At 47.2% G+C, this 24,361-nt stretch overlaps 1 protein-coding gene across 1 annotated transcript in view; it reads right to left on the reverse strand.

The window, feature by feature from the left end:
- The window catches only part of Uck2 (uridine-cytidine kinase 2), a 54,938-nt gene that overhangs the window by 29,535 nt on the left and 1,042 nt on the right, over window positions 1–24,361 (reverse strand). The window lies entirely within an intron of this gene.

Raw genomic sequence — 24,361 nt, forward strand, 5'->3', positions numbered from 1 at the left:
CTCCTCTCCACCATGATGGCCACAGACAGACTCACCCTCTGAAAGTGTAACCACCCCGCTAAATGTTTTCTATGACATCTCTTCTCAGCAATAGAACAGTGGAGAGTAACTAAGACAGAGGCTGGCACTGGCCGGACCATGATGTTCTGTGAGAGAATGTGGAAGGACTGAACAGCCCATCCTAGGAAGGAGCCTGCAGGGCAGTGCTGCTGAGAGCCGTGTGAACTACAGAGGCCCAGCTCAAGGTTTTCAGAGTGGAGTAACATTAGCAACTGTGGCTGCTTTTTGCCTGTTTGCCCTCACTCTTGCTGGCAAGTTCATCTCTCCTGTTCCCTGGTCACCCACATCAGTGGTGTTAGAGCCTACTTCCTTTGGAATTCCATCATAGACTGAAAACTAGCAGGTGGCTATGACTCCTCTGGGTCTGAGAATGTGTGGACTGAACAACTATGGGGCCCTTGGCCTTTTGTCAGGAGACAGCCATTGTTGGACTAGTTGGACCCCAGCCTGTTAGTCACTCTAATAAGCCCTTATAGTAAGATAATAGTAACATAATAAACATAATATAAAAATATATCTATCCATTCTGTTCCTTTAAAGAACACTGATGAATGCCTGGATGAGCCAAAGACAACAGGTCAAGTGCCAGCTTCATGTGGTTCCTGAGGAATCATGTCTTCTCAGCCTTAGTTTTCCCATAAATGGGTGTGTGTGTGGGGGTCTATGTGTGTGTATGTTTGTTTTGTTTTGAAGTGGGGTCTCATGTGCTCAGACTAGGTTCTACCTTATTATATAACCAAAGAAGACCGACCACCTTACAGCTCTGATCCTGCTGGGGTTCCAGGTATGCACTACCACAGTTTTATGTGGTGCTAGAGACCCAAACCATGGCTTTCTACATGCTAGGCAAGCATGGCTGAGCATGCACGGCTGAGGCAGGAGGGCCTTGAGTTTAATATCAGCTCATGCAATATAAACTCCTTCCCACTAAATAAAGACAGAAATAAATATTTAATATTTTAACGCTCATTTCTTGGAAGTTTAATACAAGTATTTAGAGGAACAAATCTTAAGGCATCAGAAAAACCACCTAACTCCAGACTGAGCTACAACCCCAGCTCGTATTAAAAGGAGGGATGAATAGTACCATTTCCTCGCTTACAGCTCGGCTGACTCGGATCAGCTGAGGAAGCAGGTGGAAGAAACTGAGTAACTGTGAAGTACGGGTGCTCTCAGCCTGAATGCTTTCCAGAGACCCTTAAATCATCTCTGCAGGTGGTAAGGCCGGAGCACATGATACTGCCTTCCCCGAGTCACTGTGTTCAGAAAAGCTGTCAAAGGGCCCCTAGTTAACACATGCCCTTAATTTTCTGACTCTGGACACTTGTCCCAGTTAACGCGCACAGCTGCCAGATGAATGCCGTCCAGTCTGAGAGTGTGTTCCAAGTTAATTATTGACGAAAGCTCTCAAGCTTCTGCTGAGTAAAGCCCAACACTGGAGGGCTGGGGAAGGTTAACAGTGAACTCACTCCTGGCAAAAGAAACATATGCAATTTGTCATGATCGTGTGTCACAGACCCAAAATATTGACTAAAATCATCTAAGGTCTCTTTTCCTTTACAAGATACTCGCCTGCCACTTGCGGCATAAATATACACGGGAACATCAACTAGGAATGTGTCACTCAGTAGCCTTGTGATAGGTAATTAGTTTTATCCCGAACCTCATAACAGATTAAGAGCCAATGGCGTGGGATACTCAGCTACACTCTGTTACTCAGGAGGCTGAGGCAGGACGATCTCAAATATAAAAGTAGCCCATGTTATATAAACTATGTGTGGTGGTTTGAATGAGAATGGTCCCCACAGGCTCATATATTTGAATGCCAAGTCTGCAGTTGGAACTGTGTGGGAAGGATTAGGAGGTGTGGCCTTATTAAAGGAGGTGTGTCACTTAGGGGGGTCACTCCCAGTTAGTGCTCACTCGGGTACTCCCCATCCCCTCCTGGTTGTCTCAAGATGTAAGCTCCAGCACCATTCCAGCCTGCTGCCTCAGCACATGCATCTGTCTCAGCTGACATCACTTTGTCAATCAGCCCAAGTCCAAGGAGTCCAAGGAAGTGGCAAGAAACAGCAGCACACCACCTCAAGTTTCTGGTGTATTTCTCTCTATGGGGTTCCAACAAAAATGCAGCTCAACTACTGCACAGTGTAAAATAGACCAATACATGCATGCTGTCAGCAAAGAATCCATCGTGTGTCCTTTCATGTCCTCTCTCCTGTGTCTGCTTCAGCTAAACGTTCCTTCATGTTCCTTCTATACTATCCAACTGACTTCCCAAAGAACCCTTAAGTTTCCACTTCAGTAAAGCTTGATTCAGGAGAGTACTGTCTAGCATGCCCAGGGTCCTGGGCTTAATCCCCAACAACACCCCAGCCACTGCATACACACGTGCAAAAGTGAGCACCCGCACAGATCCCCAAAGGAGCTAATCGTCTTGCACCCGGGCGTGCAGAAGCTAAGCAGACTAATTCCACTTCTCTGAACCTCTTCCCAATGTTCCATTCTGACGATAAAGAAAAGCTGTTCCCTCTGCACGTACTCTACAGCCCTGCATGTGTTCAGACACCCACAGAAACCCTGGAATGTGCAGCTCAGCTCACAGACGCTATGTGGGCTAGGCAGGACAGAAGGAGGCTGCAAGAGCAAAGAGTGACTGAATATGTATGCAAGACAGCTTTACTTCCTGCCGCGCTGGGGTCTGTCAGTGTTGAAATGTGTTTCAACTGTGGGTGCCACTCCGCAGCAAGATGTGAGGAAGCAGGATCTGATGCTATTTATAAATGTCCTATTTTGGGCCGTCTTTCCTGTAAAGTAACAGGCGATCCAGACAGGGACTGGGAATGGGTTTTTGTGGACTGAATTCAGAAAACCCGACACCTTGCAAATGCCCTCCACACTGAGGCCTCCTGCTGCTAAGAGCTTCTGAACAGAGCCAGATGGACCCTGTCTGATCAGAATCTGTCATGTCATCCCTTCGTTGATTTCCCTCTTGTGTAAAAACACCTTCAAACAGGGAATTGGGGCTGGGTGTGGTAGCCACACCTTTAATCCCAACACTTATGAGTTTATGAAGCTAGCTAGCCTGGTGTACATGAGGCCAGCCTGCTCTACAAGCAAGCTCAAGGCCAGATAGAGCTACACATGAGACCATGCCCTGAAAACAAACAACAGAAAACAAAGTAGGCTAGCAGTGTATGGCAGTGTGGTACAGTAGTGGAGTACCTGCCTAGCACAGGTGAGACTCTGGGCTTGACACTCTGCAATGCAAGAGTCGTGGGTGGTTGTTTGCCATCATTTTGGGAATCAAATTCAGTTCCTCCAGAAGAGCAGCCAGTGCTCTTAACCACTGAGCCATCTCCACAAACCCCTTAAAGGATTCCTAAGTGTTGGGGATCTATAAAGAACAACCGTGAGACTGAAAGTAAAGGGTGTGGAATGGGAAAGGCGCTGTGAGGGAAGGGAGTGGGAAATCGGGGAACTGCTCCCTCCAGTTTCCAGTCAGACCCTGGAGAAAGCTGTGGTCTTATGGTATCCCCAGGCACTGGCCCTGTAGTCTGACACCACCACGGTTTCAAAGCCTGCTCCCAGTGACCTATGTGAGTCTGTGCCTGGGATTCACACAGATGCAGGATTGAGAGCCTAGTATCCATACAACTAACTCCCAATGAAGGGCAACGAGGAAAAGAAGCAGGAGCCAGGACACTGGCCGAGGGGCAACCTTGGCAATAACCTTTAAGAGGAAGATGGTGCTGATGCTTGAGAGATGTGTGCCCATTACAGCTGGGGATCGTCTAAAGGGCCACCCCTGCCTAGATGGCCAGCCTCTCCCAGCCAGTGTATTAGGACAGATGTTTTACAAACCATCATACTGCTCTGTTTGTAAGGATGTGTGATGCATGACGCATGCACACTGGCCCTCGGATGAGACAGACAGCAGGGAACAGGGACAGACAGCAGCTACAAGACCCCAGAAGGGACTCTCCAAGCTGTTCAGTGCAGTTCTAAGGACACACAACTCTCCAGCTATCAGGTTCTATTCCAAGCCATCGGGGGTCACCAAGGCAACTGTCTTACCTGTTAATCCAGCCAGTGTGAGAAGAGAAGGAGGTGTCGCTGACTGCACCTATTTTACCTGGAAGATGACCAAGTTCTAGAGGTGAGACCTTGCCAGGAGCTACTCAGCAAAACTGGATGAGGCTGGATGAGAAACTTACACACTGAGCAATGCCCTCTGCTGTGCACCCAGGAGCCCGGGCTCCCTGTCTGAAGGCAACTCTTGAGGCTAGTGAGATGGCTCCATGGGTAGAGGTGCCTGGCACCAAGCTTGACAATCTGGACCGGATTCTTGGAACCCACACGGTGGAAAGAACTGACCCCAAAGGGCAAGCCACTGTGTGCTCACACTGACACATACACTAATGAATGTAATTTAAAAAATTGTTGTAATAAAAGCCAAGTTTTCCAGTTTTTCTGGTTTCCCAGTTCCCTCACTCCAACATTTAAGGGCAAGAAAGAAACAAGAACTGTTTCCGCAGATAAGAGTTCCTTGCTCTTCTACCCCGATGGGGCTGGTCATTTAGGGACAAACTATTATTAGGTTGGGGATGGCTCCCTCGGAGAAATCCAGCTTGGCTTTCTTCTTCCCAGCTCCACTGCCCCACTGCCCTGCCTTGCCCTACCCCCAACATCTCACCCCGGGGGCAGTTGGGGGTATTTGGTACATAACAAATCCCTTCAGGATTGAATTACATAAACTGTTTCCCTTATGCTCCGCTCCTCCCACTCCCACCAACCAACCCTCTTCCCAGACCAGGAACCCACAATTCAACTATCCCACATGCTGTAATGATAGAGCTCTGGCCTCTACTTCAGATCCCAGACCAAGGCTCTCAGCCACCTGACCTCTCCCATCTGGTTTGTTGGTAAAAGGTTTTAGCTCAAGAGAGCCACAATTGCGGGCTGCCTCCGACCCTTGCCCTTCCCATGCTGTGGGTGACTACTGAGGGAATCAATACTGGTATTCCCACTAGACACTGCCTAAGCACAAGCTTTAAAAACCACTTCTCTTCCCTTCCCACATCTGTATTGACTTTCCTCAGTCCTGTCCACCTGCCTCTTCCCACATCAGGCTCCTCCTGGGCCACAGCCAATGGGACAGTCCCAAGCATATTTTCCTGTGACCTCGCTGAATTTTCTGAAAGATGTGAAGGCTTCCTAACCATGGACCACCTCAGCTTAAGGACAAAGTTAGGAAAGGTGGCTGGTATCAAACAGTGGCACAGACCTGCCGGTCACCCTTTTCTACCCCCAGAAACTCCCATAGAGATCGATATTTCTTCAAGTTTAATCTTGCCAGGCACGGTGGCACGTGTCTGTAATCCTAACTGCGATAGGAGGGCTAGGTGAAGAGACCCACGCTTTCATTTAAAAAAAAAAAGAAAAAAGTAAATAAAGTTAAGTCTTTCCCAGATAAAGCACAAATGAGCACCTGAGAGAACAAGACGCCACCAGGCTGACCGACCTCAGCAGCCACAGCCAGTGGCAGCCTGCCTTTGCACTCAGGTCTGTCAACAATACCCTACTGGCATGCTGCTTTGTGAGAGCTTTTTGGTTTGCTGTCCTGCCCTGTCCCCTGCCCCACCCTGTCCTCCTCTAGACCCTGTCTGTGCACTCGAAGGTAGAAACTGGGTTTCTCTATGTAGCCCTACTAGGTAGAACTCAGCGATCCACCTGCCTCTGCCACCGCCAACCTGATTTAACAGTTAAAACATTCATGAGAATGTAAATATTAAGTATCAGTTTAACCAAATCCCAACAGAAATTACACATGGTAAAAAGGACAAGCGTTGGTAAAGGATCAGTGAACTTGATTTTCGGTACGGATGTCAGTGAAACCATGCGATGCAGACTCCAGAGGCAGAAGCGGAGAAACAGACGGTACAGTTGTTCCAGTTCTTCGCTTTAAAGTGCTAAGATAGATGAAAGGAGAAATAACCAGAAGGGGTCAAAGTGGTTCTCTCGGAAACAGGATGAGCTAGTATACAGGACTGGCGGTGTTACAGGACTTACAAGAAGGGTAGCTGTCAGCATCATGACCGTCGTCACCAGGAACACATCAGCTACCTGTCACCATCACCTTCATCATTAATTATCACCATCGTGAGATGCTGCCCACGGATGCTGCTGCTACTGAGCTCCAAGCCACCTTTCTTCGAGACAGGGTTTCTCTGTGTAGCCCTGGCTGTCCTGGAACTCAGTCTGTAGACCAGGCTGGCCTCGAACTCAGAAATCCGCCTGCCTCTGCCTCCCAAGTGCTGGGATTAAAGGCGTGCGCCACCACTGCCCGGCTCAAGCCACCTTTCAATTGCCTTCCCCGTACACTGCTCTGTAATCTCCTCGGGACGATCTCTCTACATAAACCAAACTGACATTCACCTTGACTGTCTTTGCCTCCATCAAGTGAGATTAAAGATGTGATGCCAACAATTTACATTTACTCTGTGTGCTGCTGTGGCCTCGAACCTAGGCCTTGTTAAGGGCAGACAAAGGTTACCCAGTGTGGTAGTGCACTCCTTTTTATTCCTAGCACCCAGGAGGCTGAGGCAAGTCAAGGATCTCTGAGTTCAAAGCCAGCCTGGTTGACAGTGTGAGTTCCAGGGACAGCCAGAGCTACAGAGAAACCCTGTCTCCACCCACACCCCCAAAATGGAATGGCCCCCCATAGACTCATAACTTTGAATCTTTGGCACTACTTAACAGAGGACTAGAAAGTGTGGCCTGGTCAGAGGAGGTGTGGTCTTGTTGGAAAGTGTCACTGGGAGGTGGACTTTGGGATTTCAGTCCTCAACCCAAGCCCAATGTCTCTCTCCCTGCTGCCTGCAGATCCAGATGTAAAACTCCTTCCACTGTGTGATTCAAGGAATCAAACTCAGCCGTCAGGCCTGGTAGCAAGCATCTTTGCCAAGGCTATCACTATCACCCCCATGCGCAGCCTGGAACAGCAGTAGAAAATAAAAATAGCCAATTAAATGCCAGGGTGTCAGCTCTTCCTATGACATCAGGCTCACAAATGACATCAGGCTCACATGGGGACAGAAGGCAGCGTGGCATCACTCTGTCCAAGAATCTCTTCGAGATCATCAGCTACAATCCAAACTGCCCTCTCTGGCACACACACAAACTAATCCCATAACCAATTTGGTGCCTAAGGTCCTTGTCTAACATTACTCTGTTAACCAAAAACGTTACCTCAACAACACTCCACATGCAGCTTCTGGAGATGAGTGGCCCTTTCTGAAGCTCACCCATGGACACTCTCCCCCGCTAATCTAACTAATCTGCCCTACAGAGAGGCTACCTGCAAGCACAGGGCCAGCCCCCTCCCAGGTGGTGCTCTGGCTTAGAGATCCAGTTTGTTAGCAGGTGGGATTGGAGCTCCGAAGTTGGAAAGTGATGGGGCCTCCTGGGGTGAGAACCCACAGTTGGTAGTGGTGTACTGTTCTCAGAAGAGATGGAAGGTAGTTCTCACGGACTTGGCTAGTGCCTGTGAACATGTGTGGTTATTTCAGGGCAAGCCTGCCATCTTCCCATTCTCTGATTTCCTGTCTCCCACACAGGTGTCCACCATGGGACTATCAGCCGTGAAGCCCTAGCGGTAACTCATCCTTGAACTTCTAGCCTCAAAGCAGCAAGGTAAATAAGCCCCTTTCCTTTATATATTCCCTAGCCTTGGGTATTTTGTTCTGGCGATAGGAAATAGACCAACACAGTCAATAACATGAATGCTCAATTTTCCAGAAGGGATATCCTGGATATGAACTCTCCTCACAGGCGTGCCACTTTGTCAGAATCCACAGAACTCGGTTGGGAGTAGACACCTGCGGCAGTCCTCGCTGGCCAGGATACTGCTGATGAGACCAAAAACGCTCCCCAAAAGTCAAGGGAACTGTTAGTTCATGGACAACAAGCCGGTATCCAGCTGACTGTTGCAGAGTAAAGATAATGTAATATCTCAAGAGACATGATTCCCCAGGGAGTCAGGTTTAAAAAAAGAAGAAACACATTTTCAAGGAGGATAATTTTTTTTTCTACAGATGTACTATATCTACCTAAGCAGGCTGGTGCACGCCTGTTCTCCCAGCACTAAGAAGGCTTAAGCGGAAGTTGAAGGCCACTTAAACACACACACACACACACACACACACACAGGCACGCAGGCAGGCATGCACGCAGGCACGCACACTCCAAACACTAAGACTGTAGCTAACTTTGAAGAGTGCATGTATGAAGCCACGGGTTTGATCCTAGCAGTATCATGTGGTGGTACGAACCTGTAATCCTATCACTGGAGGCAAAGGAACTTCCAACTACATAGTGGGACTTATCTAAAAAGAATTTTAAGTACTCTATCTGTACAAAAGTGTGTGTCTGTGGCTGAAATGAAAGGACTTAATGAGGGAAAACTCAAGGAACCCTTATCCACTGCCTTAGTTCCCACTCTCGACTTCCTACAGAAGATTTCCTCTTTGCTCACTAAAATGTCTGAGAATTTCTATTACCGGACCAGCTGTGTCCGGTCAACTGTCCACCAGACCATCTGAGTGTACTGCTAACTCCACTGTCCTGTAACCAACCTGGAGATCTGCAGTTTAAGACCACCCCAGTCCCACTCTCCCGACCTGGGAGGCTCAGCTCAAGCCCTGACTTATGTATAAGCTCTGACCCAGGGCTATAAAACGGGGTCCCCACTTGGGACCACAAAACGAGGGGCACGCTCCCACGTTCACCACTCTAGACTGTTTCAACAGCCAGAGAGAAGAGGATGCAGAGCACAGGGTGGATGGGAGGAGGCTTAGAGCATCCCTGTGCTGTGTGGGTGTCTGCTCCCAGCAGCTCTACTTGTTCCACTATCCAGCAGCCAGCTTGAGCCTTGTCCTGTAGGGCTGTTTCGTTTTTTCAGAGCATGACTGACTATGGCACTGGTCATGGTAATTAACTCTACTTCCTTCCATCCCTGGATGTCACAAGGATGACAGGGGAGAGTATGAAGACTCTGGTCTCGTATATGAATTAGCTCATTTTCTGTTTTGTCTTTTGTTTTTTTCAATTTATTTGTAATTAATTTAGTTAATTATTTTTGCTTGATTTTGTTGTTTTGTTTTGGGGGGGCGGGTTTTTGGGGGTTTGTTTTTTTTTTTTTGTCTTTTTTTGTTGTTGTTATCTTAAGGCATGATCTCGAGATCTACCTCCAGCTGACCTGGAACTGTCTAATTCAAAGGTTCTCAACCTGTGGGTCTTGACCTCTTTGGGAGTCATGTGACCCTTTCATGGATGAGTGTCACAGATACCCTGCATATCGGATATTTACATTACATTCATAACAGTAGCAAAATTGAAAATGAAATAGCAAGAAAAGATAGTTTTAGCATTGAGGGTCACCAGGACATGAACTGTATTAAACAGTCACAGCATTGGGAAGGTTGACCTGTAGACCTGGCTGGCCTAGGAACTCACAAAGATCTGTCTACTTCTGCTGGGATTAAAGGCCTGTGCCACCACACCTAGCCCAGATGAATTCTTTAATGGGTTCACATTTGATACAGTGCTGGGACCATAGAAAATACAGAAGGTATGGCTGGTGGATATGTATCGGCTGGTAGCGTCTCATACACCAAGCCCTGGTTCCATCGTGAGGATTCCATGAACTGCGGCATGATAGTACACTCCTATAACCGAGCATTAGAATTGCATACCCAGCACTCAAGGAAATCAAGGTCTTCCTTCAGTTCTTAGCCAGACCGTGGGATACATAAGGCTATCCCAAACCACCCCGACCCCCCACATAAACTGGTGAGCTGACACATGAGGATCATAATTTCAAGGCCAGCCTGAAACAGGAAGGAGTGGGTCAGAATAAGTAGGTCAGAGAAGTGACCTTAGTGACCCCACTTTGACCCTGATCATCCCCCTCCACTTCTGGGTCACCATGAAGCATGCAGCAGCACTTCAGCACCAAGCTTTCTCTCAGCTGATGTTCTTGCTTTGTCATGGGCCCTGCGACAGACTCCAGTGGGCAAAATAAGTGTTTTTCTCCTTTAAGTTCATGGTCACAGGCTGACACTGAGGAACACAAGACTCTGTGACATCAAGGGGGACAGGAGGTTGTTTGTGGCCAAAGATCAATTACTACAATGAAGATTCTCCTGCTCTTTCAACACACGAGAGACTTAGGAGCTCAGAACTGAGCACAAACCAAACACACACCCCTTCTTAAAACCCCAATTCATAGCGCTTCAGGCTTCCATTTCTGCTGTCCACTTGTGCTGTTTCCTGTTCATTCTGAACCAGTCCCCAGTCCCCATGGGCACTCACCATGCTGCCCCTAGCCAGCGCTAAGCGCCCCAGACCTGAGTCAGGTTTGCTAAGCACTGAAGACCGGAGTCAGGTTTTCTAGGCACAGGCTTCGCGTCCAGCACCGCGCGCTAGGCTATGAGACTCGAGGATGGTTACTGAACTCTGAAAATGGGGGACCATTACAGCGACCCACATCTGAGGGCTGGCTGAGGGGTTATGGAGTTAAAAGACGTGTCTTCTAGGCAGACGCAGTAAGAGCTGGGAAGACAGACACTGAGGAGAGGATCACTGGACAAAACATTAGAAACTTTTAGTGTTAGTGACAGAGTAGCAAGTGGACTTCACAGCACAGTCAGCACTTTACAAATGAATGTGGTACTTCAGATGAGGAAGAAAACAGGTGGGCTGGAGAGATGGTGTGGTGGGGAAAGGCCCTTGCTGCTGAGGCTGACTTGAGTTTGATCTCCAGGACCCATAGGGTAGAAAGAAAGAACTTTCTGCTCCAAATTACCCTCTGACAACACTCATTCTATGGCATGTGTGCAAGCAGGCGTGCTCAGGCAAGCACACACAGGCACCCAAGCAAACATGAAATGTAGTTTTTAAAAAGCCACGAATTGGTTCTATAAAGAAAACAGAAAGAAATGGTATAATACATGTGAAAAGAGTTGTTTAGGCTTCACTGATGTGTTTGGGGATGTTTTCTTGGTTTGTTGAGACAGGGTCTCACTAGGAGGCCTTAGCTGGCCTGGAGCTTCCTGTGTAAACCAGGCTGCCACTGAACTCACACCGATCTGCCTCCCTCGAGTCTCCTAAGCTCTGGGATATGTATGAGCTACAATGCCTGGCTGAAGGGCATGTGTGCATGTGGGTTTTAAATAGATTAAGAGAAAAAGGAAAAAAAAAACCGACAGGATTTGGCCAGGGAAAGGTTGTTCTTCCTAATAAAGACAAGGGTTGTGCCACACCTCAAAACTGCTGAGCGACAACAACTTCCTGAAACTCAAAACATCTGTCTAAGTGCTCAACAGAAGAGCTACAGTCTATGCTGCAGAAAAGCAGGGTCCGTTTAAAGCTGGCTTTTCCAAGAACTGGCATGTGAGACTGAACTTCTCAGATCTCAGATTCTAAAGTTAGAAAGGGAGTCAGACAGACTCCACATAAGACATGGCGGGAACCTGAACGTACTCTTCTCTCTCAAGTGCCTGGGCACCTGCTATGGTGGACAGACAGAAGAGCAGTGTTCTTAAACTTTCTACTGGGAAGATAAAATAGTACAGAAGAAGAAACACCTATGACGGGAATCCCAATTCAGATTTAAGTGGAGTGGCAGACACACACAAGAGAAAGCTTAAGAGGGCCTTAAGAGATCGAGTGCTCAGATGAGCAAGAAGGAAGCAGAATGCTGAGCACAGGCAGCGCTGAACTCAGCGGTGGAGGTGAGCAGAGCTCTGGGCCCTGGAAGTGGTTAGCAATTAAGGTGGGAGAGGACAGGTGTGGTGCGTGCAAAGAGACAGCAGATTAGGCCTTAGCAGGAGGAAATGCCAAGGGCAAGAGCGGAAACAGAACCACAAAGAATGAATGCCCCAGGAGTGACGGGCAGGATCAGAGCTGTACTTGTTTAAAGATCACTCTGGCAACAATGTGGAGAATGTTCTGGAGGTGGTCCAGGCTGCTGGCTGGGAAACCAGCCACTGGAGAGTCATGCTGTCTGGAAATGAGGGAAGCTTGGGTCAGATTCCAAGAGAGATTCACAAGTGGAACCGACAGGATGGGTGGCCTGGACGGAAGTGGAAGGACCTGGAGTTATGCAGACTGACAGAGGTGACAGCAAGGTGTCTCTCCTGCGAGTGGCTAGAGGGAAGGTTACAGGTGGGATGGCAGGCCTGTGGTAAGGGATGGGCAGGGGTTAGCAGGAATCCAGCTCTCACACACTGAGTAGAAATGCAGACGGACGGCTGAGGACACGGGAAGGGGCTCAGGACAAGTAATGATTGAACAGACAGTCGCTGACAAAGGAGAATGCAGACTCCAGAAGGGAGACAAACAGGGAGCCAAGGAGCTTCAGAGGCAGGACCCATGCCCAAGAAGAAAGAATACTCGAAGCAACAATGAGAGGCAGGAAGCCAGCAGCAGCCTGCATTGAGAGAGAAGGCCAGTAGACCAGTGGTTCTCAATCTGTGGGTCTCGACCCTCTTGCGGGAGGTAGGGGGACTATTTCACAGGGGTTGCCTATCAGATATCCTGCTTATCAGATGTTTACATTACCACTCATAACAGTAGCAACAAAAATAACTTTATGGTTGGGAGTCACCCCAACACCACCACAAATGTACTAAAGGGTTACAGCACTGGGAAGGTAAGGACCACTGCAGTAGAGACGACACATCCCTAGAGAAAACAGCACGGTCGTGTGATGCAGAAAGGTGATCTTGGGGACCAATGCCTTCATGGGATCCAGAGACTGGGGGTGGGGGTGTAATGCAAATCCCTCAAGAAAAGCTTCCCCACGGCCATTAAACTCTGCAGCTCCTCTTGACCTGCCACTCATGTGGTACCGAAGGCAAACTCATCGCTCCCCCAACAATCACTGAAACTGTCTCCATGCAATAGGTTGGGGACACAAGGCATGAAACTGTACCCCAACATTCTCAAACCCCAAGATCACAGGTACAAACAGTCAACCATGACACAAGACTGGTGCTCCAGGAAACTACGTAAGAGGTCCTGTTTAAGTGGGGCAGCAGTGGTGAACGCCTTTAATCCCAGCACTTGGGAGAGAGAGGCAGGTGGATTTGAGTTCAAGGACAGCCTGGTCTACAGACTGAGTTCCAGGACAACCAGGGCTATACAAAGAAATCCTGTCTCAAAAACCAAAACAAACAAACAAACAAAAAATACAAAAAAACAAGGGAGGGTCCAATTTAATCTAGTTCAATGATGTTTCACTAAGCACCTACTGAGTGGCCCAGGTGCCAACTGAACAGGGGTGAGTTAGAGCCAGACAAGGAGGGAGGACCCCTGTGGTCAGGGGCTTTTCTCTCAGGCACTGCCAAACCCAAAACACCTCAGAGATCCCCAGCACACAGTCAACCATCAGATCACATTTACCAAATGAAGAGCAACTGGCTGAGGAAAAAAAGCGCCCTCCTCCTTCAGGAGTAAGAAGTAGTGAAAGGTTTAGGGGGTCATTATGAATCAAGGTCTAGCTATATATTCCAAAGTATACCCCAATTAATTAAGCCTGGCAGTGGTGGCACATGCCTTTAATCCCAGCATTCCAAAGGCAGAGGCAGGAGGATTGAGCCAGGGCTCAATGCTGGGACAAAGAAACCCTGTCTCGAATTTAAAAAAAAAAGTGTTCCCCAAGTAAACAAATATTGGAAATATATTTAACAATAGGCTGCTCAGAGAGGCTGCTCTGGCAGCACACGTGCTGCAGGTGAATGCAGGTGTGACAGGAGGGCGACTGTTCCCGGCAGACACTGCTGTGTATACACTCTGGACGGTTCCCTCACTCACTCCTAACAAGCCAGACCTTATCTCCTTTTCACAGATGTAGGGATGGGGTCAAAGGAAACAGATAAAAAAACGGGCCAAGGCAGGCCAGGAACACAAGCCTCACAGAGTACAAGGCCTGGGTCCCCCCGTCCCCAACTCACCTGAAAGCATTTTTGCCACAAGCCTTCAAGGTCTCCACCCTAGCTGGACACAGTGATAGACACCATAAAAGCTTCCATTCTATTACAATGAAAGGCCTCAAATCTCACACCGCCTCAGTGAACACAATCCCCTGGCAGGCTTGGTGGAGTTCTCAGTGCGGGTGAAATACAAGTTCTCCTGCATTCATCCAGGAAGCAAAAGGTCAATCCAGCTGCAGTGTGTCTGCAGACAGGGAAGGTCCTGTGGCTTGCTCTTCCTCCACAACAGTGTTCCTGCCTTCCTCGTTCAAATAGGATGTATTGCTCCAAATTGTTCTGCTCTCAAATGCTTGCTTTCTCCACAAATGCGCTGTAGTAGGGAAACGCAGCCGGTGGCTAATCAAAGCACCATGTCTGACCTCCAAAGATCAATAAGTCGTGAGAGACAGGGCAAGGCTCCAGAAACAGTCTCCAAAATGAGACTCCTAGAGAAATTCCAAAGTCTCCTCAACTGAATACCTAATACAAAAGAAGCATGGGCTCATGCTTCTGTGTTATGCTGCTCCCAACACACCTAGCAGAAATGGGCCTGTGAGCCACAACACGCTGCAGGCCACATGCAGCACCAGTTCCTGCCTTGAGTTCTGAGTCCTAGTCAGAACTAAGCATTACCAACACTATCACAAGTCTATTTGTGTGGGGAGAAGGGTTGCTGAGACTCGAGCTATTATTATGTAGCCCTGGGTGCCCCAGTGTTCACTAGGTAGACCAGGCTGGCTCAAACTCAGAGGCACCTGCTTCTTTCTGCCTCCTTAATGATGGGATTAAAGGTGTGCTCCATTATGGTATGCTGAACTGGTAACATTCTATCTTCTTTTTTTTTTTTTTTTTTAAGATTTATTTATTTCATTTATATGAGTACACTGTAGCTGTCTTCAGACACACCAGAAGAGGGCATCAAATCTCATTACAGATGGTTGTGAGCCACCATGTGGTTGCTGGGATTTGAACTCAGGACCTCTGGAAGAGCAGTCAGTGCTCTTAACCACTGAGCCATCTCTCCAGCCCAACATTCTATCTTCTAAGTTCAGTGTGCTGCTAGGAAATCAGGCATGCCTTCACTAGATCAGAGGCTTTAAAAACACACTCCATAAAGCTGTGTGTCATTCTGTATGGTCTCCTTTGGATGATTACCATATTTATACGTATTGTAATGATACATAATTATATGTATTATAAACTTCTATAAGATCCTACTAAACACTGATACTCCCTTTTTGATGAATGGAGCATAAAGCCTGTGTAAACTGTGAAACACGTATAATGTTTTCCATTCTATTAGACTGGCGACAGTGGGGCTGGATGGCTCAGTGGTTACGAATGCTTACTGCAAACGACCTGGGATTCATTCCCAGAACCTGCACAGCTCCAGGTAATCTGACACTGTCTTTGGACATCTCTGTGCCCCTTGATAACATGGTCCCCATACACATACACACACACACACACACACACACACACACACACAGCATATCTAAAAAGATTTGTCTGGAGAGGGGTGGGAGAACTGCCTAACAGTTTTCCTACTACAAGTTAGCAGTGCCCAACTGCAATCCCTGTTAGAAAAAGCCCCTGTGGAGGCTCTCTAAGCTGACCAAAGCAGGTGAGTTTTCTCCAGGCAAGGCAGACTTACCTTGTCCTAGATCTTTAGGCTTACAAAATCGATGTATGTCTTAAGGTTGAAGATGCAGCCCCTAACAGTAAACATTCACCTAAACAAAATAGATGGTAACTGTAGTTCTCAAGAGCCAAGAGATGCTCAAGTCTCTCTTCAGCTGAGTTTATCATCTTACTGAATGGAACATTAGACAGCATCCAGCCATCAGGCAAACATACTTACACAAAGCCATGTGACGGTGTCAGCAGCACCAGGTGAAGGGACCGCTTAACACCCCACCCCCCCCCCCCCCCCCGACCCCCGCCCCACCCCCAAGAGAAAGTTCAAATATGAACAGCATTGCCCACACCTCCCAGCAGCCATCAAGGCAAACAGGCTGAAATGCTCAAACAGTTTTTGGGGGCTCAAGGGGAGTTCACTGGGGGAGTACATGCTCAGCATGACCCCCTGTGTGTTGAACAATAGTGCCCACAAAAAACTGTTACAAGTCATAACCGGGCAAAGAAGCAATGCATTCTTCAGCCGTTCGCCTAGCAGGTGAGCATGTCTACCGCGTACACTTCCGAGCAGAGGAGTAGTGAAAGCCAGGAGCAAACACTCAAGGCACTCAAGGAAGTGAGAGCTGCCATAAAGAGTCAACTGTTAAGGCAATTAGAACTGAGATAACAGTTATCTCCAGGCTAGGGAGAATACATCCTGGAGTCAACACAGAGGAGCCATTTACAGCCCTAGAGGCCCTTTGTGTGGCTGGATGCAAAGGCCTTTCTTTAATGGCAGCTTTCATTCTTTGAGTCAGAGGCAGGAGGATCTGAGTTCAAGGTCAGCCAGGACTATACATAAAGGCCAATTGTGTTGGGGTGTGTGCATGTGTGCGTGTGTATGCACATATGTCTGTGGAAGCCTGCGGTCAATGAAGGGTGTTCTCTGACATCACTCTTCGCCTGTTGTTTAGACAATGTCTCCCATGGAAACTGAACAAGCCAAGTACCCAGCATCTGCCAGTCTCCAACCCCAAGTACTAGGAATGCAGGCACAGGCAAGCCCCTCTCATTTTTACCCGAGTTCAAGGAGGAAGGGGTTTCTGGGAAAGATAAGCAATGCATCCTCATAAGGAGACAATGGTGATCTTTTAATCTCTGGAACAGATCAGAATATCTCCACCCAAAGCCAAAGGTATCTCATTCTTTTGATTGGGAGGGCTAAGGAGGGGCAATTGTGTTTCCTTTCTAGTGTTACCACAGAAACCAGGGGGAGATCCACATCAGATCAGGAGGGAAGGGTACATTGTTCAGTGGCCTTCCTGGCCAGGGGGAGATCCTCAGAGGATCAGGAGGGAAGGGTACATTCTTCAGTGGCCTGTGTGGCTATTAATCCCTATCTAACTACCTACCAGTTCCTCTCACTTTACAAAACCAAGGCCTGCCTTTCCTGCTTGAATCAACCCAAAGGAATGGTATGAAACAGTTGCAGATGCTACAGCAGAGCTGACGAATCCCTTTCTGTGTATAGGGTTTTCCAGTTTTCTCTCTTCTAAACAGACAGCTGGGCACTGTGGCACATCTCTCTAAATCCTAGTACCTGGGAAGTTAGAAGGGGGGAACACAGGGCTTGAAGACCAACCTTAGCTGCAAACTGAGGCAAGGTTGGCCTGGTGTACATAATATCCTCTCAGAAGACAGAGGAGCCAACAAAATGGTTCAGTGGGTGAAAGTTCCTACCAAGTATGATAATCTAAGTTCAATTCCCTCAGGATAACATGGCAGAAGAAAAGAACCTAACCACAAGTTGCCTTCTGACCTACATACACACACAGACACACGCAACGCACAGTGACACAAATATCTACACAGTTATACATACTAAATAAAAATGTAATAAAAAGGGTTTTAAAGAAATAAAAACCTCTAATCACATTGCTCAGGAAGCAGACACAAACAGACCTCTGTGCTCTTCATAGGAAGTTTCAGATCAGCTACTCTGTCTCAAAAAAAAAAAAAATGAAAGAAATTAAAAGTTATCATATGAAATAAAGGTCTAATATGCATACATGTTTGTTGTTGCTTAAGTATTTAAAAATAATAACACTTGCAAGCATAAGAATAAAATTCAGGGTCAGTTAAAGGCTGTCAGTACAAATGGCTCCATTGGGTAGGGGTGATTTTCCACCAAGCCTGAAGACCTGGGTTCAATTCCCAGTACTGGCATGATGTGTCTCATGTTGGTATCCCAATATAAAACACTGTACAACTTTAAAAGGCCCATAGTCTTTTAAAAATTACAAAGATTTAAAAACCTTCTAACCAGGGGGCTGGAGAGATGGCAATTAAGTGCACATACTGTTCTTCCAGAGTTCAATTCCCGGCACCCATGTCAAAACTCCCAACTGCCCGTAACTCTAGCTTCAGGAGTATCTAACACCCCTAGCCTCTTGGAGCACCTACACATACATACATACATACATACATACATACATACATACATACATATATACATTCACATAGTCAAAAATGACCAAAATACAAGATTTAAAAACCTGACCTACACACAATAAGCAAAAAAAAAGAAAAAAGAGAAACTGTGCTATAAAAATAAGCATCATTGATGAATATTTTTAATAACAACACGAACTGATTTGAAGGCTATCAATCACCCTCTACCACTGTTCAAATTTTTAAAATCAATCCAGACCTGGTAACATACATTCCAAGCACCAGAGATAGGTTGGCCTTAGCTACTAAGTTCAAAATGCTTGCTGCAAAGGCTCAGACTCAATGCCAGGACCCATGTTGAAAAAAGTTGTCCCAACTTTTGACATAGCACACTGGTGGTGCATGCCTTTAACTCCGGAGTTCCAAATGCAGGTAGATCTCTGTGAGTTCCAGGCCAGTCTGGTCTACAAAGCAAGTTCCAGGAGAGCCAGGGCTATATAGAGAGACCCTATGTAGAAGTCCCCAACTCCCAAAAGAGGACTTTCTTTTACTTGGACTTTTGAAGAGTTAATACAACAGCCATTAATCAATGCTCAAAAGACTGAACAGATGCAAACACTTAACCTCTAAACTAATGTCATCAAGTCACCCAAGAATCAAGACCATCAAACATGATTTGGGCGGAGTATACAGTGTTTTCATAGCATGCGCCCAGCCCTGGGTTCTATGTCCAGCACCGAATTTAACACAATGTGGTGGCACATGCCTGCAAGGCCAGCACTGGGGAGGTGGAGGGAAGGTCACAAGATTACAGTCATCACCTGCCACACAGCAAGTTCTATCTGTGTCAGCCTGGAATGAATGAGCGTATATCTCAGTCAGGGAGATGACTCAGGCAGGTACAGACCCTTACTGGAAGGTCTCAGGTCTTAAGTTCAATCTCCAGAGCACAGCTGGTGGAAGGTGTGAACCAACTCCCAAATGTGTAGTCCTCCACCTCTGCCACACATGCTGTGCCATGCACACATACGTTCAGCATATGGGCACGCGCACACACACAAACTTAGAATAAAATAACTTGCTCAGTTTCACCTGTCACATTTTTAAAGGGATTTTAAAAATGTATGCGTGCGTGTGTGTGTGTGTGTGTGCGTGTGTGTGTGTGTGTATGTGTGTGTGTGTGTGTGTGTATGAAGACACACACGTGCTACGGCATACATGTGAAGGTCATATCTTTCAGGAGTTGGTTCTCTCTCCTACCCTATGGGCTCTGGAGCCCACACCCAGCTTGTCGAGCTTGCCCCACTGAGCCATTTCACAGTGCCAAAGACATATTTCAATCACAAATATTTTAATAAGAACCAAGATGTTCTCTACCACTAAAGAAAGGCTTCTAAATGGTTCGACACTTCTATCTTTTCAGAATCCCTATGGTTCTTTCACAAAAACATGGTTATAATTTACATTTGCACACATGGTGGCTCATAACTGAAACTCCACCAGGGGATCTGACACTCATATACATTCATGCAGGCAAAACACCAATGTACATAAAATAAATTTTTAGGGCTGGACATGGTGACGCATGCCTTTGATACCAGCACTGATCCAGGCTCACAGGACGTAGATCTCTCTGTGAGTTCCTCAGCCGGCCTGAGTTCCAGGACTGCCAGGACTACTAAAAGACAGAGAAACCCTGTCGAAGTGAGCCAAATAAATAAATGAATGAATAAGCACACACCCTAAAAGACCTTGAAGTTTCAAGGTCACCGTCACAGAACCCACCAGCAAAAAGTCCTACCTCACATTTTTAGTGGCCTTCCCAAATGCAAGCTGTCTGCATCACAGAAGCTAATAAAAGCTGGGCTCTGAGGAGAGCTGGTGGGAGTCGGCTGTCTCCTTCTACCGGGTCTGGACATGGGCAGGCTACGGACATGCAATACATTTTTCTTTTAAAGTATAAAGCAAGGTTGTACAGAAAAAAAAAATTTACTGTAAGCCAGAGACCGCCCCATTCACTAAGATGGAGTGAGATGACCACAGGGGGTGGGCATCAGAAAGGACACTTTAAAGACACTCATCCTAAGAATAAAGGAAGTCCCCCCAACCCCAGCAAAGGCAACAGGGAAACACTGCTGCTGGAGGCTTGCTGCTTCTTCACTCCACACTGCAGTGGCACACTGAACTAGATGGAAGGTTTTTAGGACAGAGGACGAAAGCTTAGTATACCTATTGGGAGCAACTGTAAAAGAGCATGGGACTGTGAGAAGGGGCCCAGGGGACAGAGCATTACCCCTCAAGACCAAGGGGGATAGTGTAGAAAATACACAGCACCTGGTCAAAGGAACATAGCCCAAAGAACAAAGCCCACACCCGGGATCCTGGAAGCACCTCATTGAAAGAGTGTGTATAGGATGAGCCATCCGGATAGAGGTTCCGGGAATAGGGTAGGGGACGGGGACGCCAAGATGACAAGGCTCCACAGCATTCTGAGGGAGTCCAAAAGCAGGTGCTGACTCACAGTCAAGCCGAGCTGGCGTAGCAGCCCACACCTCAGTGGGGATCACTTGTCCTGCGTTACTCACAGGCCAGCCGCCCTAAAAATACCTCCAAGGGGAGGTCACTGCTTGCAGAAAAGCTCAAATGAGGCAGATTCAGAATAGTTTGGTCCCAGTCCCGCTTCTGTCCCTAAGTCAAAGTGCCCATTGTCTCTTCTAGAAAGGCACCTGCCTACATCTATAAAGCCAAATAATCTGATTGTTTCGTGATAAAGCCTGATGATGAGAAGGCAGAACGGGCTGTTGATAAGTAGGCAGACACTCAGGAGGGGCCGTCTCTCAGCATCCTTCAGTGTAGATTCAAACGCCTTTAATCCCAGTGCTCAGGGAGGCAAGGCAGACAGACAGGAGTTCAAGGCCAACATGGTCTACAGGGCAAAGATACACAAACTAACCTTGTCTTGAAAGACAAAAACTATCTTACCCCCTCCATATACCTCGAAAATGATAGCGTTTCAGTACTTCTTACAGAAACTAGACTCTGGAGGAAGCAGCAGTCTAGAGCCAAGCATGGTACCAGGCAAGACGCAGTAGGTCTGACGGAAGCAGACCGGTTCTGATGAAGGAACTGGCTAACGAGTTCCCTTCTGGAAGCAGTTGCACCAAAAGCCACTGTAGACAGTGACGTGAACAATGGTATCGGAAAGCAGTTTAGTTAAAGATAAGTGCAAAAAGAGCTGTGGTCCTCAGTCCAGGACGTCAACGTGTGTGAAGAGGGAGGGACAGCAAGGGCTGACACAAGGAAGACCTCCTGAGATGGTATGACAAGGAGCAGATCCATAAGCTGTTTTTACTGGTCAAGGGTGAGAGAGAGGACTCAGGAGGGAGGGAAGTGACAAATGCATATAGAGACAGACAGGTGGGCTGCTGGGTGCTAGTCAGTTCTGCTTCCGCCTCCCTGCCAAAGTTATTTCTTGCTGTCATCCTGCACCTATTGTTTAGGAGGAAATAAATAAAAGTCTGAGCTCTACCATGGAGTTACACTCCCTGGTTAATTTTTTTTTTTTTTTGAGATAGGATCTATGTAACCCTGGGCTCACCACATCCAGCTTAATGTGTCTAGATCTTTTGCATATGTGTATATGTGTGTGTGTGTGCGTGTGTTTGCACAGGACCAGAAGTTGATAGCAGATCCCACAGAACTGGGGTTCTAGGGATCAAACCCCAATTCTTCTCCAAGAGCAGTCAGTGCTCTCAACTGCTGAGACCTCTCTCCAGCTCCCCAGGCCTCCCACCCCCACCACCAATAGGAATGATCTAATTTAAAATGATCTAACAATGATTTGCTTCGTCTGCCTACTAAGTAAAGTTTAAATTTCTTTTTTTTGTTTGTTTTAAGTTTAAATTTCTAATTCATCTTACTCTGTAACAGAGCAGAGGATTAGTACATCCTACCACTGGGAAGGCAGACCCTAGAAGATCATCAGCCTGCACTACAGTAAATTCAGTACTTTTGGTTTTGTTTTTTTGAGGCAGTTTCTGTGTAGCCCTGGATATCCTGGAACTTGCTCTGGTAGACCAGGCTGGCCTTGAACAAGAGATCTGCCTGCCTCTGCCTCCTGAGCGCTGGGATTAAAGAAGTACAGTTACATTTTTTTATTTTTTGCCTTGTACAACTAAAATAATTTAGTCTGAGATAAAATATTTATACACTAAAGAGCCACAACGCTGAGACAAGGAGAGTCCCATAAGAAAATGCCTCTCATATCTCCAACGAGTGGTTCAGAAGGAGACCGCAAGGGGAGAAATTTATCGGATTTATGGTGCAGGGCTGTGGGATCCCTCCGTTTGCTCTAGGTTATGTAGCCGTCCCAATATGGAGAGTCCCAGTATTCCTTCCCAGTTATCCCCATACAGTCCCTGTCCTGTGTGACACCGAGAAGCCCTTAAAGAAGCCTGCCCGCCGCAGAGACTGGGCATGGAGGCTCTCTAGTCCCAGCGCTGCCACTAACTACACCATCTGCATGGTTATTGGCTGGGCCTTCTTTCTCTCCTCATGTGAAGACAACACATGTACAAGCAAGCTCCCAGGTTACACTATCACCACCACCACCACCACCACCACCACCACCACCACTACCACCACCACCACCCAAAAGTGTAAATCTTAAAACGGTTAATTAGATCATCGGGCTCTGAAGTCGCCTTGTAAAACTGCCTTAACCCCTTTTTGTCCTTTTCCAAATTCCTTTAGCCAGAAGGTAAGCTATCAACCTGCTGTGCTTCCAGCCCCTACTGAGCCGGGTTTTGAGTCCCAAAGGAGATCCAGTTTGTTCATGCTGACTTCAAAAAACAAAAAGGAAAGAAACTTCCAGTTTTTTTTAGTGGAAAGACACTATGGACTGGAATAAAATTGTGATATAATTACAAACTGACTACAATATGAAATTTTTACAAGTCCAATGTTCTTTTAACATTCTGAGACAGTGGTCTGTTTGCCCAGGCTGGCCAGGCTAGCCTCATACTCTATCTAGTATCACACACAGCTGGACTTTGTTTTTTAAAAAAAAAATGCACACAGCCAGGACTTGTCTTAAAATAAACACACACACAATTCTTTAACAAGCCATCATATGCCCAAAATAGACATCTTGAAAACCCTATGTGAGAGCCTTCTTTCGTTGGGACCTCCCTCTTCTTCCTATGAAGCAGGTCAGCAGAGACCTGGCTACTCCCATAGTAGCTAACTGGCCCTTCCATTCCAGCTATCTGAGCGACCCATCCTTAATGTCAACTGCGAATACAGTTGAATAAGATAACACAGAATAAGAACGTTTTCACCTTTTCAGTGGCGTTTTCGGACCTCTGGCAACTAAATTATTTAGGTGATTGCCAAGGTCATTTTGTTTCTAAATGTTCCACTCATCTGCAAGTTTAAAGTTAAAGTCTCTTCCTCACTAAGAGGACTGACTGGACTTTAGGCTAACATGCTATCCCAACTTTACTCTGGGAATACAGCCATAAATTAGAGAAGGGACCTGTACAGCAGGAATACTGTAAAACGAACAGTGCTGCAGAGGTGATTCCAAACGAGCTGATAAGGGGTCCTAATAGGACCTAGACGCACTAGTGAAGAACATATTTTTTAAGCTTAGCACGTTAAAAGGCAAAGAGCAAAAAAATCCTAAGTTCCGAGACAGCATTTCAGAATCCTAACCATGGAAGCTAAAATAGAGGCGAACTTCATCAATACTGGAGTCTGCAGCACACAATGCTGAGTCTGGGCTCCTTGGCTAACATACTCCAGACCTGGAGGGAAAATACGTAAAATCAAAATGGAGGAGGGGCCAAGGAGAAATGGGCTGGAAGCTAAAACCTCGTGGCGCGTGGCGCGCGTCTCATGGCGCCATCCAGCCTTCCTGCTCCACGCTGCCCAGCATTGGGACTCACCATCCTGCCTCACCAGCGGCCGCACGCGGCGCCCAGCTTCCTCGGGCGCCCCTCATAGAGCCCGAGCGCCCACTGAACTTGGCGGCTGTTAAACGGCAGGGGAACAAGCAGCCACATCTTAAAAGGGAGCGAGGGGGAGTAAAGAAAGAACCATCTGGGAGGGCTCCACCCTTCTCCACCTGCCGAAAAGACCCGAGGTTAAGTCAAGACGCCCCTCGCTGCCTTGCAGAAGGAAATACAAAGGAAGAG

Source organism: Grammomys surdaster, unplaced genomic scaffold (assembly GCF_004785775.1).
Source record: "Grammomys surdaster isolate TR1022 unplaced genomic scaffold, NIH_TR_1.0 130, whole genome shotgun sequence".
NCBI lineage: Eukaryota > Metazoa > Chordata > Mammalia > Rodentia > Muridae > Grammomys > Grammomys surdaster.